This window comes from Monodelphis domestica, chromosome 2 (genome assembly GCF_027887165.1).
Source record: "Monodelphis domestica isolate mMonDom1 chromosome 2, mMonDom1.pri, whole genome shotgun sequence".
In the NCBI taxonomy this organism is placed as follows: domain Eukaryota; kingdom Metazoa; phylum Chordata; class Mammalia; order Didelphimorphia; family Didelphidae; genus Monodelphis; species Monodelphis domestica.
In genome coordinates this window covers 136,144,995-136,157,773 of record NC_077228.1, presented here as the reverse complement: position 1 = coordinate 136,157,773, position 12,779 = coordinate 136,144,995, and positions in this window count along the sequence as shown.

Below are 12,779 nucleotides of genomic sequence, written 5' to 3'. Positions count from 1 at the left end.
ATTTACATTTTTGAAATTCAGAAGGAAAAAATAATTATACAGAAAGAACTTTAAATATTTTAAATATAGTGAAACCGGTATGTAAAATTGAGCAGTAATATTTTTGCTTCGCATTTCTTAGGCCTTTGGAGAGTGTCACTGTGGAGTTTCATTGTTAATTTTTTTTATTTCTTCCATTTGTACCTTAGTGAACTCTGTTAGAAATATAATTATAATATTTGTACATTTTATTTTGCCAGACCCATATTTTTCACTTCTTTTAATTTTCCATATCCATTTTTTTATCAGGAGGCAAGTCTGTATAATTCCCTTTTGCCTACTTAATCTCGATAGCATTAATAATACTGAATCTGATACCATCCTAAATAATCAGGTTTATAGACAAATCAGTTTTGTCATAAAATATCTGCATCTGTAGTTAAATGGAAACTATCTCTTGCTTTCCAAATGTGAACGTAGGGTAAATTTGCCATCAAGTTTTAAAGACTTTTTAAAAAAACTTTTCATAAGAAGTGGAGCATAACTCCTAAAATTATAGGATTTATAAACATGGAAATTCTGGTTTTAAAGGCACAAAGTACAAAATGTACAGTATCTCCGAAGCCTATAAATAGGCCCAATTACTCTACTTTGTTAAAGACATTTGCTCAGCAGCCATTCATAAGATAGTTTATGAAAAACTGAGATCTAATTTTTGTTTTTAATACATGGATTTGTATCTGCCTCATGTTGCCGAAGATGCAAGGAAATTAATGGTTGAATAATTTCATGGAAGTTGACTTCAGATATGATCTCAGAGATTCACACACAAAAAAAATAAAAATAAGTGGACTAATACTTGCACAAGAGGATGTTTGATAGTCAAGATTAAGTTTATCACAAATTTTCATTCAGTGAATTGGTGAATTAAAAATCTAGTAAACATTCTTTCCACTGTTGGCCACCCAAAGAATTTGGAGATGAACACTCTTTTTAGTTAGTCTTTTAAATATATTTTTTCTCATTTCAGTTTGATTAAATTAGACTGTGATAGAAAAGCTGCTATTTTAATAACTTCTCAGGAAAGATTATTTATTCACGTGAGCCATATATAATGTTGGAGTTACACAGTATAACTGTTTCTGAAATAGGAAATCTGTATAATTGTGGGTTAATTAAGAGTTAGAATTATCATTTGGGCTTGATAACCTAACCTGTGCAGTGACTCCTCTCCCTTTCTATCTACATTGGTTCTGTCACTTTAGTCATCTGGAAATTTTTTTTAATATGCTTAATGATTAAGAGTAAAATTATCATTATAATCTCATATGTCACAAGAAGAGGAAACAAAAACAAGGAAATCAGGTTTATAGTTAATACAAAAGACTAAAACTTCAAAATTAAGTTGAATTATTAGAGCCAAAATAGATTAAATCCTTTATAAATGTTGAGTCAAGCCATGTAAGAATTTGGTTTCATAATAGATAAGGTAGATAAAACCAGTGAAAATTCTAACTTGAATAAAGATATAAGTTGCTTTAAAGTTATTTCTATTTTTCCAAATATTTTTCTTGTTAAAATAATAAAGACCTTGCAAAAATTTCCCATTCTTTTTTTGAAAAAATTTTTGGAGGGGAAAAGGGTTTTCTTTGTTTTCTTTTAGCAAAGGCAACTCTGAGTGAGGAAGCTTTCTTGAGTAAGATTAGATAATCAGCTTCATGATTTGCTTTTGGTCACACAGCCAGTATCTATATCATGTGAGACTTGGACCCAGTTTTATTCTGAGGTTGATCTCTACCCACTGTGCTAAGCTTCTCCTCATCTCCCCTCCTTTTCATTTTTGGAAAAGATAGAAAATGCATGAAGAATACAAAAGAGACAATATTAGCTTCTTTCCTTCAGGTTTAGAAGTGTCACAACTTTTTTTTTAACCCATACCTTCTGTTTTGGAATTAATACTATATATTGGTACTAAGGCAGAAGAGCAGTAAGGATTGGGCATTATAGATTAAGTGATTTGACCAGGTTCACACAGCTAGGAAGTGTTTGAGATCACATTTGAACCCAGGAACTCCCATCTCTGGACTTGGCTTTCTGTCCACTGAGCTACCTAATGGCCTCCAACTGTAACATTCTAAATAAAGTCTACAAACTGAATTTTAAAGTATGTTCCGTAAAACTCAAGCAAAGAGGACCCTTGGAGACTTGGGGACATCTTAAGTATTTTGCCCAAGATTACCTAAGTGGTAATTATCCCTAGAGATAGGATTTGAACTCAGTTCCTTTTGACTCCATTTCTTGTCCTCCTTACAATGTACCAAGGAGTAAGTTCTCAATTAATACCAAAATGAATCGTTTATAAAATAGGTTGAGAATTAACTAAATAAAAAAACTTTCATTGTTTGTGGGTTTGAGGGGTATGTCACATTGGTAAAATGTGCAATTGCAACCTAAGCACATTAGACATAAAAAAGGGAGAAGCTAAGTTAAGCAAATTTTTTTTTTTTGCTAGACTAAGCTTGAGGGTGGAGGTCCCTTGTCTCATCTAAATTTTGTGTTTCCTCCAGCACTTATTTATAGGACTTTGCATGCAGTAGGGTAAGTGTTTAAAAGAATAAATGAAGTTAAGAAAAAAAGAGTCAATGACAAGATTAGCCAACTGCAAACAAATAATTCCAGATTCAGAAAAGTGTTAAGGGGGAGGGGGGAACACACAGGATAACTATAATTCCCAACATTTAAGTATTGTTTATGTATTACAGTGTTGAAGATAGCAACAAATTGGCCACTAGATAAATGCCTTCAACTCTTAAATGGTTCTCCTTTCAAACCTATCTCCCAAGAACAGATTTTCAGTTTTATAAATGAAAGTCGCTGACAATGAATGTTTCTTTTTTACAGTCAATTTCACTGAGCAATACTCATTCCATGAAGTAAAGAATATGTTTAAAAATTTTTTTGGCAATTAAAATTTTTTCACTTAAAAATATCTTAAGATTTTTATCAGGAAGTACATTTCTAAATAGCTACCCTTGTTAAGGCTATGGTATTGTCTTACTAAGGGTGGTTTTATTTTCCTTAGAAGATACAGGATATTGATACTTTTGTAGGTAGTGGGAAAAGAGTGTTAACTTATATTTTAACTATTAAATGTGAGTAAAAATTTTTTCCTTTTGTTTGCATAGATATAGCTATTTCATGTTCATTCTGAAAGCAAGGTGGCCATTTTTAGAATTTAGATCAACCCTAGAAATTAGGACTAAGGTCAGAAAAGCCATTCTTCACAGTTCTTCCCCACCTTCACCCTCAAGAAGAAGATAGTGATAATGCCACCAAAAAGAAAATGTAAGAGGCTTCATTTTAGATTTGGGAACTTTTAATAAAGAAGACTTTAAGAATAATACATTTTAACTTCTTTTGAATAGACTTTCAACTTGTTCTTTTTCTGTTTTATGATCAAAGATAGTCAATTTTTAAACATTTTTCTTTTTAAACATTTAAAAAAGATTTTTAAAAAGAACAGGCACTATGAGAGTTGTGGCCAAAAAATCACATGATAGAAGAAGCCTCTTTTTTAAAAAAAGCAATAACTTAAAAGTTGGTATAAATCAATTGAATTGATTTGTTAATGAAATAAATTGGGTCATTCCTAACTTTAGTATCATGCCATATTTCTTTTAAATTTTATTTTAATTTCACTTAAACATCACTGTAGCCTTGTATCCCTAATCTTGCAGGTTATTTCATCTCAGGAAGCATTGCCAGAGGAAGTCAAATCTTTTGGCTCATGTGAAAATAAACTCTTCCACCCAAAGGCTCTATTGCCATGTTATCAAAACCAAAGTCAGGTCCAAGGTCATTGGACTATTCATAACTAAAGCAAGGACCCAGGTTCACTTGAAAGAAACATTTTGGCTAGCATAATTTAGTGTTGTTAATAGGTACTGCATTTATAGGCAAATTTCAAAAGGATAATTAAATAGCTTGTATAAATGCTTTTATTTTGAAAAGTGGAGACAACCACCACTATTCTATAATTTTGGCTGGACATTTTGCTTAGTGTAGGAGGAAGGTAGAAATTTATTTCCTTGTCTTAGATGATCTAACACTTTTTTCCCCCTTTCAAGTATCAGAATTGAAGTTCTATTCGGTACTTCATAGGACAGATTTATACATTTAAAGAAAGAAGTGAATTTAAAGGTTTTCTTATGGGGAAACAGGCAGAAAGGACCTTTCCTAGGGTTACGTAGGTGGTAAGTAACAGGCAGGATTTGAACCTCTAACCTTTAAGTCCAAATTCATTTGATCCCTAGTGGAATGCCATTCTTCCTGGAAGAAGAAACATTGATATCTTGTTGTGTCTTCTCATTCGATCTATTTTTTTGGTTGTTATCAGTTCTATCTGTATGATATTCCCTAATGTTTCTGCCATTTTCTCTTTCATTTTAATGCAAGTTCATTTGGGGTGGGAGGGGAGACAGCAAATAGATAAAAAGCTTAGTTTATAACCAGTAAGACCTGGGTTCAAAATCTTCCCCTGATGCATTCTGGCTATGTAATCCAGACAATCTGCTTAACTTGGAGGGCTATAGGCAAATCTTTAAAGAGTAGAAGGTACCAACCTGCTTTGGTAGCGCCCTGGGAGTTCATGCTTGCAATGAAGTAAAAAATCCAACTTCTACCCTCTGTTCGCTATGAATCCTGAGACCTAACTTCTATTTCTAGTTACCTCATTAGTATGCCTTTGGACAAGTCTATTTTAAAAAATAAGAGAACTAGGACCAGGTGGCTTCTTGGGTCCCTTTGATTTATAATTTAACAAGAATTTTTTTTCATATGATAGAATTTGATACATTCCCCATCTTTGCCTTGGGGTTATCAAAATGGACATTATTTACAAAAGCACACATTGGGTAAGAAAAAGATTTGAATTGCCATTCCAGTGATGAGGAAAAAACTATAATAATGTAAATCAAGGTTATGTAATATTATAGAGAGTATGTTTGATTTTATTCAGCTACTTGCCATAGATTTTCCCATAATCTTTATTCATGTGTTGTGTATATGTATTCTGATATTCTTTGAAATAGGCATGATTTCATTGATGTAGGTATTCCCCCATCAGTGCAAATTGCCAACCTTCTATTTCACATATGACTGTGATCAAGAAAATGAGTCACCTGGTGGCCTCTGCACATCCTGGCTGGTCTTTGGTTGACAGACCAAAGAAAGACACTCAGAGCCTTTCCAGCATGGCGAGGTTCACCAGCCCTTGCTCGCATGCTTTTGGCGCATGCTTCTTCAAAGATCAGGCTTCTCTTTTCAAAGGGTGACAGGCACCTATCTACTACCCCATTTACCTAACTATCCTTTGTTACTCAGAGCCTTCTTCATCTCATTTAATGATCAGCCCTCATTGGGACTCCTTAATGAAAAACGAGAAGGACCAGTGTTAAAATTTTGGCTTTTCACTGACCCAAAGTCATTTTCCTACAATGCTGGGTGAAGGAACTATTATGGCAGTGACGAGGAGAGCCCAAAGTTAAACAGCGAAGACAAGGGTCTCCTGTTTGTTCTTTTCTGACCCATCTTCGATGGATCAGAATTTTCCCATCTCTCTCAAGCCTCCCTCTCCCACAGCTTCAGAGTAAGTTATCCTATCCACTAGGCACAACTAATTGAGCTGCGATTCAAACCCTTCTCTGTTCCTGTGCCCATCCCCAGATGAAAGAGAACAATTTCAGGCAAGAAGACAGGATGAGGTTTGTCCATTGTGCAGGTAGTGAGTCTGCACAAAGAAGCCTGGCTCTGGTTTATCCTCGTGCTACAGACAGGACTAACAGGTGTGTGTGTTGATACCATGGCTTTTTATTTGGCTAGATTTGTCTTGTGTATTAGAACCTGGAGCAGGTTATGTTAGGGGATTCTATTCTGTAAAGGTTAGGAAACCACCGCTTTGTTAGAAAGAATAGTTATAGTGTTCCTATATTAGATCTGAAGTAATTTTGGTGTAAGTGTACTCACGAATGTCCCCAATTACCTATAAAAAGCTGTAATCCAGGCTAGCAGACAGTTGAAATAATTGAATATCCCACCATGTCCATGAGAGTTACTTCCATTCATCTTGGAGGCATTTAAAAACCTTAAAAGTTCAAGTTGCCACGCTTCCCCCTTACACATTTCTTTTGTTAATGGAGTTAATTTTTCTGTTTTCTACACATTTCTTTTGTTAATGGAATTAATTTTTCTGTTTTCTCTCTGGACCGTATCCTGTGTCAGACATCCTCATGATTCTCACCATGCTAAAAACTTTCATCACTGTTTAGGAGTGCATAATTACAGCATTCAGAACTTGAGGGAACCCTAGAGAAATGATCTGTTCTTATTTTACAAATGAGAAACCTGAGGCTCAGAGAGAATGACAGGTTAAGGTCACAGGACTTGTAAGTAGCAGAAACAGGAATGAGCCATTGACTTCAGTTCTGACGCTCTTTTTTTTTTCCCCAACAAAGGCAAAGGAAGTGGGGTGGACTGTGGCTTTCCAGCTCCCAAACTCCTTACCTTTCATTTACTCCTGTCTTCTGAATCTGGAGGAATGTATCCCAAGATCTCTGCTGTTCGATAGTTTTGGGTTAATATGTAACTCAGATGTTTAATCCCTTGAGTTTTTCAAAAGAAGGAGATCAATGACAGAATCAGAATATGGTAGGATAGCTTTTGTTTTGGGCAGATTTGGGGCTCTTGATATCACAAAGGAAGCATTTTTGAAAGGGTCATATAGAAAGCAAAGCCAGATTTTTTTAAGGGGTTCTCTTCTCTCTGCATTGTTGCTTAAAGCCTTCCTGTTTCTAACGTCTGCTAAGAGCTCTCAGTGTCTCTGTTCCTTAGTTTCAGCGGGTTAGTTTGACTGTATCTACCCCAGCCCCTGTGAGTCACTCAGAATGGACACGTCTGCGTTGGGAGAACGGACGAGAGAGGAAGCCGCCGGGGCCCAGGACCGTTCTCTTCCCTCGTTCTCTCCCCCAAGCCTTTCTGCTGCTAGAGGGCCCCGTTGAGCTTCTCCCTCTCTGCCTGGCTCCAGGGGGATTCTCTGGTCGACCCCAGGGCGAGCTGTGACTCTGGTCCCTCTGTAGCTTAGAACCGGAGTCCCGTGTGCCCTTGCTTTGTTGCTTACTGTCTTGTGCCTGCAGCCGTGCATGTGTGACCAGTGATGTCTGTGCTCCCAATCCACAAGACACATGCAGTACAGTCAGCCTTATCATGGCCTTCAAAAATCATGTAGGTTAACATTCGAGGACCTTAAAAGGGATCACAGTTTTAAAGTGGAATAAATTACTGATACTATTACAAGGTTATACTTTAATTATTAGGAATTTAATTTTAGCATGAAACTTCCTTTACTTTTTTCTATGGTAAGTTTGACAAATGAACATTAAATCTTTATTCGACTCAAAAGTAGTTGAGTTGGTAGGTGGGAACTACTTCCTTCAAATGAAAACTACAAGATTGTAAATTTCTGCCTATTTTAGTTTGAAAATGTAAATAAAATGAGACTTTATTGACCAGACATATTCTCTTAACTGTACTATCATCTAAGCTTAGCATCTTAGAGTGATTGGGATGAAGAGGGAGGAAAACCAAACAGTTGTGAGAATAGGATTAGTCGGTACCTGTTTTTTCACCAAAGTTTCAATTAAGAATGAATTAAAATGAGAATGAGGACTACTTGCAAGCAACCTATGAAGTGACTTGCCAGAAAGTAGCAGCTCTCGCTGCACAAAACAGTGCCTTCCAAATGACTCTGTGTGTAAATTGCATGCAATTTCATGTAAACGAAGTGTAACTTGTATGCGCATGACATTACTAGAACTTGTAGTGCTCTGCAGACTGAGGGCTCGGCCCTTCCATTCTGATGCAGCAGCAAACTTGTGGAACTCATTAGAATTAATGTGGCTCAAGGTTTGCTGCATCAGAACCCTCTACGTTTGCATTAAGCAGCATCAAAACTGAACTGATGCCTTTCAGCCTCCCATTTCTCACTCTGCAGCTTTGCTGGTTTTAATTGCTTCATTCTTCTGCCTCTTGGTTATCTTTTCAAATAAAAACGGAAATACTTAATATGAATGAGATTTGTATTTATTTTACTGATGATGCTCCAGTAACCAAAAGAATGGGACTCATGAAAAATATTGGCCACTTTCTACGTTTGAAACCTCCCTCATTCTGGAAGCCAGTCTCCAACCCAGGCACTAAGGAGGATGTCTTTACCCCATGGCTTCTCTCCTCTGAAACAGAGGGTTAGCTGCTATTAGGCAGAGCCCTGGGCTCAAGAGAATCAGCCTCCGTGATGTTTGCAGGGCAAAGAGAGCCAAACATAGGTGCAGAACTGCCTTCTCAAAATTCTTTTGAAAATGCTAGATCACACAATTCTTCAATATTCATATTTAGTTAAGGAATGGGGTACAGTGGACAGAGTACTAGACCTGGAGTAAAAGAAAGTCCTCCCAGGTTCAAATCTGGCCTCAGCCAGTAGCTTTCAAAGTTCTAAAGTGCTAGACAGACACTTATCACAAGTCATTTCTGCATTGGGGAGAAAGGCTAAAAAAACCAGAAAACTAATGGGAGGGAGCAGCTAGGTAGCACCAAAGATAGGACACCAGACCTGGAGTTGGGAGGACCTGGGTTCCAATTTAACCTCAGACACTTCATAACTGTGGCACCCAGGGCAAGTCACTGAAACCCCCATTTGTGTGGCCTTCCTACCTCACAGTCGTTACAAGGATGGAAAGTAAAAGGTTTTGTTGTTTTTTTTTTAATATCCTGGAAACTAGAGTCAAGCATCAAGATCTTAAACTTAATAAGGATAAAATAGTATACCTCTTTGAACCTCAGCTCTTCTCACTTGTAAAATGAAGGGACTGGCTTGGATTTTTCTCTAAGATTTCTCCCATTAAGACAGCCTGTGGTTCCAAGTCTCTCTGAGAGATGAGCCTCAGAGGAGAATGCATGGTGAAGGAGGCTCAGCCCCCTGGCCTGGAGTAACCAAGTGGGAAACAGTGGCACAGACCGAAGCCGCCACACAGCGTCAGGGCACCATGAAAGGAGCCGCCAGCGGCATATCACCAGGCACCGCAATGGTCACCCAGAAGGGATAACAAGTCACTGATGGGTGGGCGCAAGGGAAGTGGGAATGGTCCAGAGTATTGTGTCTTCATAGGAAGCTTTTGATGTGGAAATTTGTCCACAGAAATAGCTACAATTTGTCAGGGGTCAACTCTAACCTGGGCAGCCTGGTGGCACTGACAAGATTTCATCTTCCCCAATTGAAATCTGACCTCAGATGCTTGAACAAATCACACTGGGTTGCCTCAGTTTCTTCATCTGTAAAGCGAGCCAGAAAAGAACAAGGCAACCCTGTTTCTTTGCCTAGAAAACCCCAAATGGGGTCCCCGAGTCATACGACTGAACAACAAGCATCAACTTGAACCCAAGGCTGGCCATCTACCCAGCACACCATATTGCCTTTCGTTTCATAATTATAGGATATGGATGTGAGGGAACTCCCAGAAAGAACCATGACTGAGTTGTCTAACAGAAGTATCAAACACACCAGCCTCGAGGCCCTCAAGAGTCCTGAGGGCAGCCTGAATCTGATTAAAATATAATTGGGAAATAAAATCCAACAAAATAAAAATATAGTAAAAGTTTGGTGGCTTCAGTAATGTCCAACTGAATAACCCCATTTGTGATTTTCTTGGTAAAGATACTGAAATCCTTTGCCATTTCCTTCTCCAATAATAAAATAGAATAAAACAAAGTTAATGCATGGTTTTCTGTGTTGATGTGGCCCACAGGGATCCTTAGATACAGTTTAGTGGCCCGCATTTGTTTGACACCACTGGTCTGGAGCACTGCCATTAAAGGACTTGCCCAAATTCATACTACCAGCATGTATTAGAGGCAGAATTTGAACCCAGGTCTTCCCGATTTCCAGGTCTTTGTGACCTGGTGGAACGGTCAGGACACTGTCTGTGTATCTGCACACCTGGGAGGCTGGAGAGTTTCTCTGTGTTTTAAGAGGAAAGTGGTTGCCAGTGCCAAGGCTGGAGCGGCAGGATTGGCCGTCCCATTTACAGTTATCAAACCATCGCAGTCTGGATTCCTGGCAGTGGCTCAAGGAAAAACCATTTGAAGGATGAAGGCAGCCTCCCAGAGCAGAAGCCTGAGCCATCCCCACATCTGGGGGCCCAGCTGGCCTCACGGTCAGAACCAGAGGACACGTGTCTTCTCAGCTGGGATCCTCCAGCTCCGTTTTCTGATCCTTTTATAAAGACACTAATGGAAAGAGAACTGTAGAGTCCTGACCAAACCCTGCGCCCTGTTCCTTGCCTGAAGGTTCCACCCAGCCTCCTATGGGGTTTCTTTCCAACAGAGGAAACAAACAAGTGCAGGGGTGAAAGATGCTCAACTCCCAGCATGCCCTTCATCCTTACGTCTAATATCGATATCAGGACGTGGACTAGAACTTTGAAATAAAACTCCCCCCTTTTTTTTAAACCTTTTCCTTTTTAAACAGGTCTTTGGAGTTAAGTGATTTGCCCAAAGTCACACAGCGAGGAAGTATCTGAGGATGATTTGAACCCAGGATGTCTCACCTCCAGGCCTGGCTTTTTATCCACCGAGCCAGCTAGCTGTCCCTAAAACTTTTTCTTGTTCCTCTCGCCAGAGATCTTTGGAAAGACTCAGCCTTTGAAGTTGAAAGCCCAGGTTCAAATCTTGGTGTGCTAAATTTGGGGGTTAGAGAAGCAATAAAAATAGTTCCTGCTCTCTGAGCTCACAGTCTAAAGGGAGAGACAATAAATAAATAATTATGTATGAACAAAAAAAAAATGTACAAACAGAAAAACACCAGAATAAATTGGAGATAATCACCAGTAGGAAGGCACTCGTATTGAGGAAGGAGGGGCAGGGAAAGTTTCTTGTAGGAAGTGAGATTTTCACTGGGACTTGGAAGAAGTCAAGGAGGGCAGGAGAAAGATGATGGAGAGAATTCCAGGCATGGAGAATAAAGCTATGCCTGCCTCCTCTTTATATTTGAGGTAAAAATCAGAATATAGAAAACATAAGCAGCCGATTATATTACAATGTCTGTTCCTGGAGGCACATGGGGGGGGGGGGAAGGTTGGGTCAAGAGCAGACTCTTTTTTTAACTCCCCTTATTCCTTGAAGAAATGGGTACTAGTAACTTATGCCAGAATTACCAGAATTATAGGATCATAGATTTAGAGTTTGAAGGCACTGTTGAAAGCTCATTGAATCCAACCTCCTCGTTTTATAGATGAAGAAACTGAGGCTCAGAGAGTTATACTGGGTTTTGAACTCATGTCTTCTAAGGCAGAAGTGACCCTTAATCCTACCAAGGTCCATCCACTCCACTACCTGGACCCTCCATTATAGCTCCCATTTTCTCTAGAAGCTTTTCACCCCAATCTTTCTCTCATCTTCAGTCTCTACGTTGAAGGATCCTTCACTGCTGCTGCCTACCAAATGTTCAAGACAAACTACTACTATCATTTAAAAACCCACTCTTGACCCCAAGAGACCTGACTCAGTGGAATGGTAGATTTGATCTCCTGCCAGCAGGAAGATTCATCCTTTTAAAAATGATCAGGCCTGGGATGGAATGATTGTCTCTCTGTTCTCTGGCCAACAATGAGCTAAATACTAAGGAATTTGTATTTATATCCTATGGACACTGGAGAGCCACTGAAGGATTTTGTGCAGGGAAGTTATAGGATCAGATCTGTCTTAAGAAGAAAAAAATCAGCAGAAGAGCTGATTTTAGAGGGTAGACACTAGAGGAACATAATGGGGATGCTACTTGGGCAATGGCTGTATACATGGGGGAAAAGGGGAAGATGCTAGAGCTAGAGGTAGAATGGAAAAGACTAGATAATTGATGGTACTGGGAATGAAGGGGAAGGAAGAGTCAAGGATGACTTCAGTTATGAATCTGCCTGAATGGCAGAGCCTCCAGTAGAAATACAGTCAGTAAACATTTATTAAGTGCCTGCTGTGTACTAAGATACAAAGAAAAAGTAAAAGAGTCTCCATTATCAAAGTGATTTATATATATGTAGGTAAATCGAAAAATGCTCCAAATAACTACTAATTAGAGAAGTGTAAACCAAAACAATTCTGAGATATCACCATATGCCCACCAGACTGGTTAAAATGACTAAAGGGCAAAGTGACAAAAATTGGAGGGGATATGGAAAAAAGAGGACACTAATACAGTGTTGGTGGAGCTGTGAACTGATCCAAGCATTCTGGAGAGCAATTTGGAATCAACCCAGAGAGTTATAAAACTGAGTATTCCCTTAGATCCAGCAATACTATTGCTGGGCCTGTTTCCCAAGGAGATTAAAGAAAGCGGAAAAGAATCCATATGTTCCAAAATATTTATATAGCAGCTCTTTTTGTGGCAGCAAAGAATTGGAAACTATGGGGATGCCCAATTGGGGAATGGCTAAACAGGTTGTGGTATATCATTATGATGGAATACTACTAATTTTTAAAAACCAGGAAAGAACTGTATGAGTTAATGAAGAGGGAAATAAGTAGAACCAGCAGAACATTGTACACAGTCACAGAACTAATACTAGGAGAATAAACTGAGAGGTTAACTCCAGAAAGTGAACAGAAAGATAGAAAAGGAAAGATTTAATTTATATGAAAATGTTGACCTCCATGACAATATCCTATGTGGTGCAGGGAGGGTCTAGAGAAGTTGGAACACT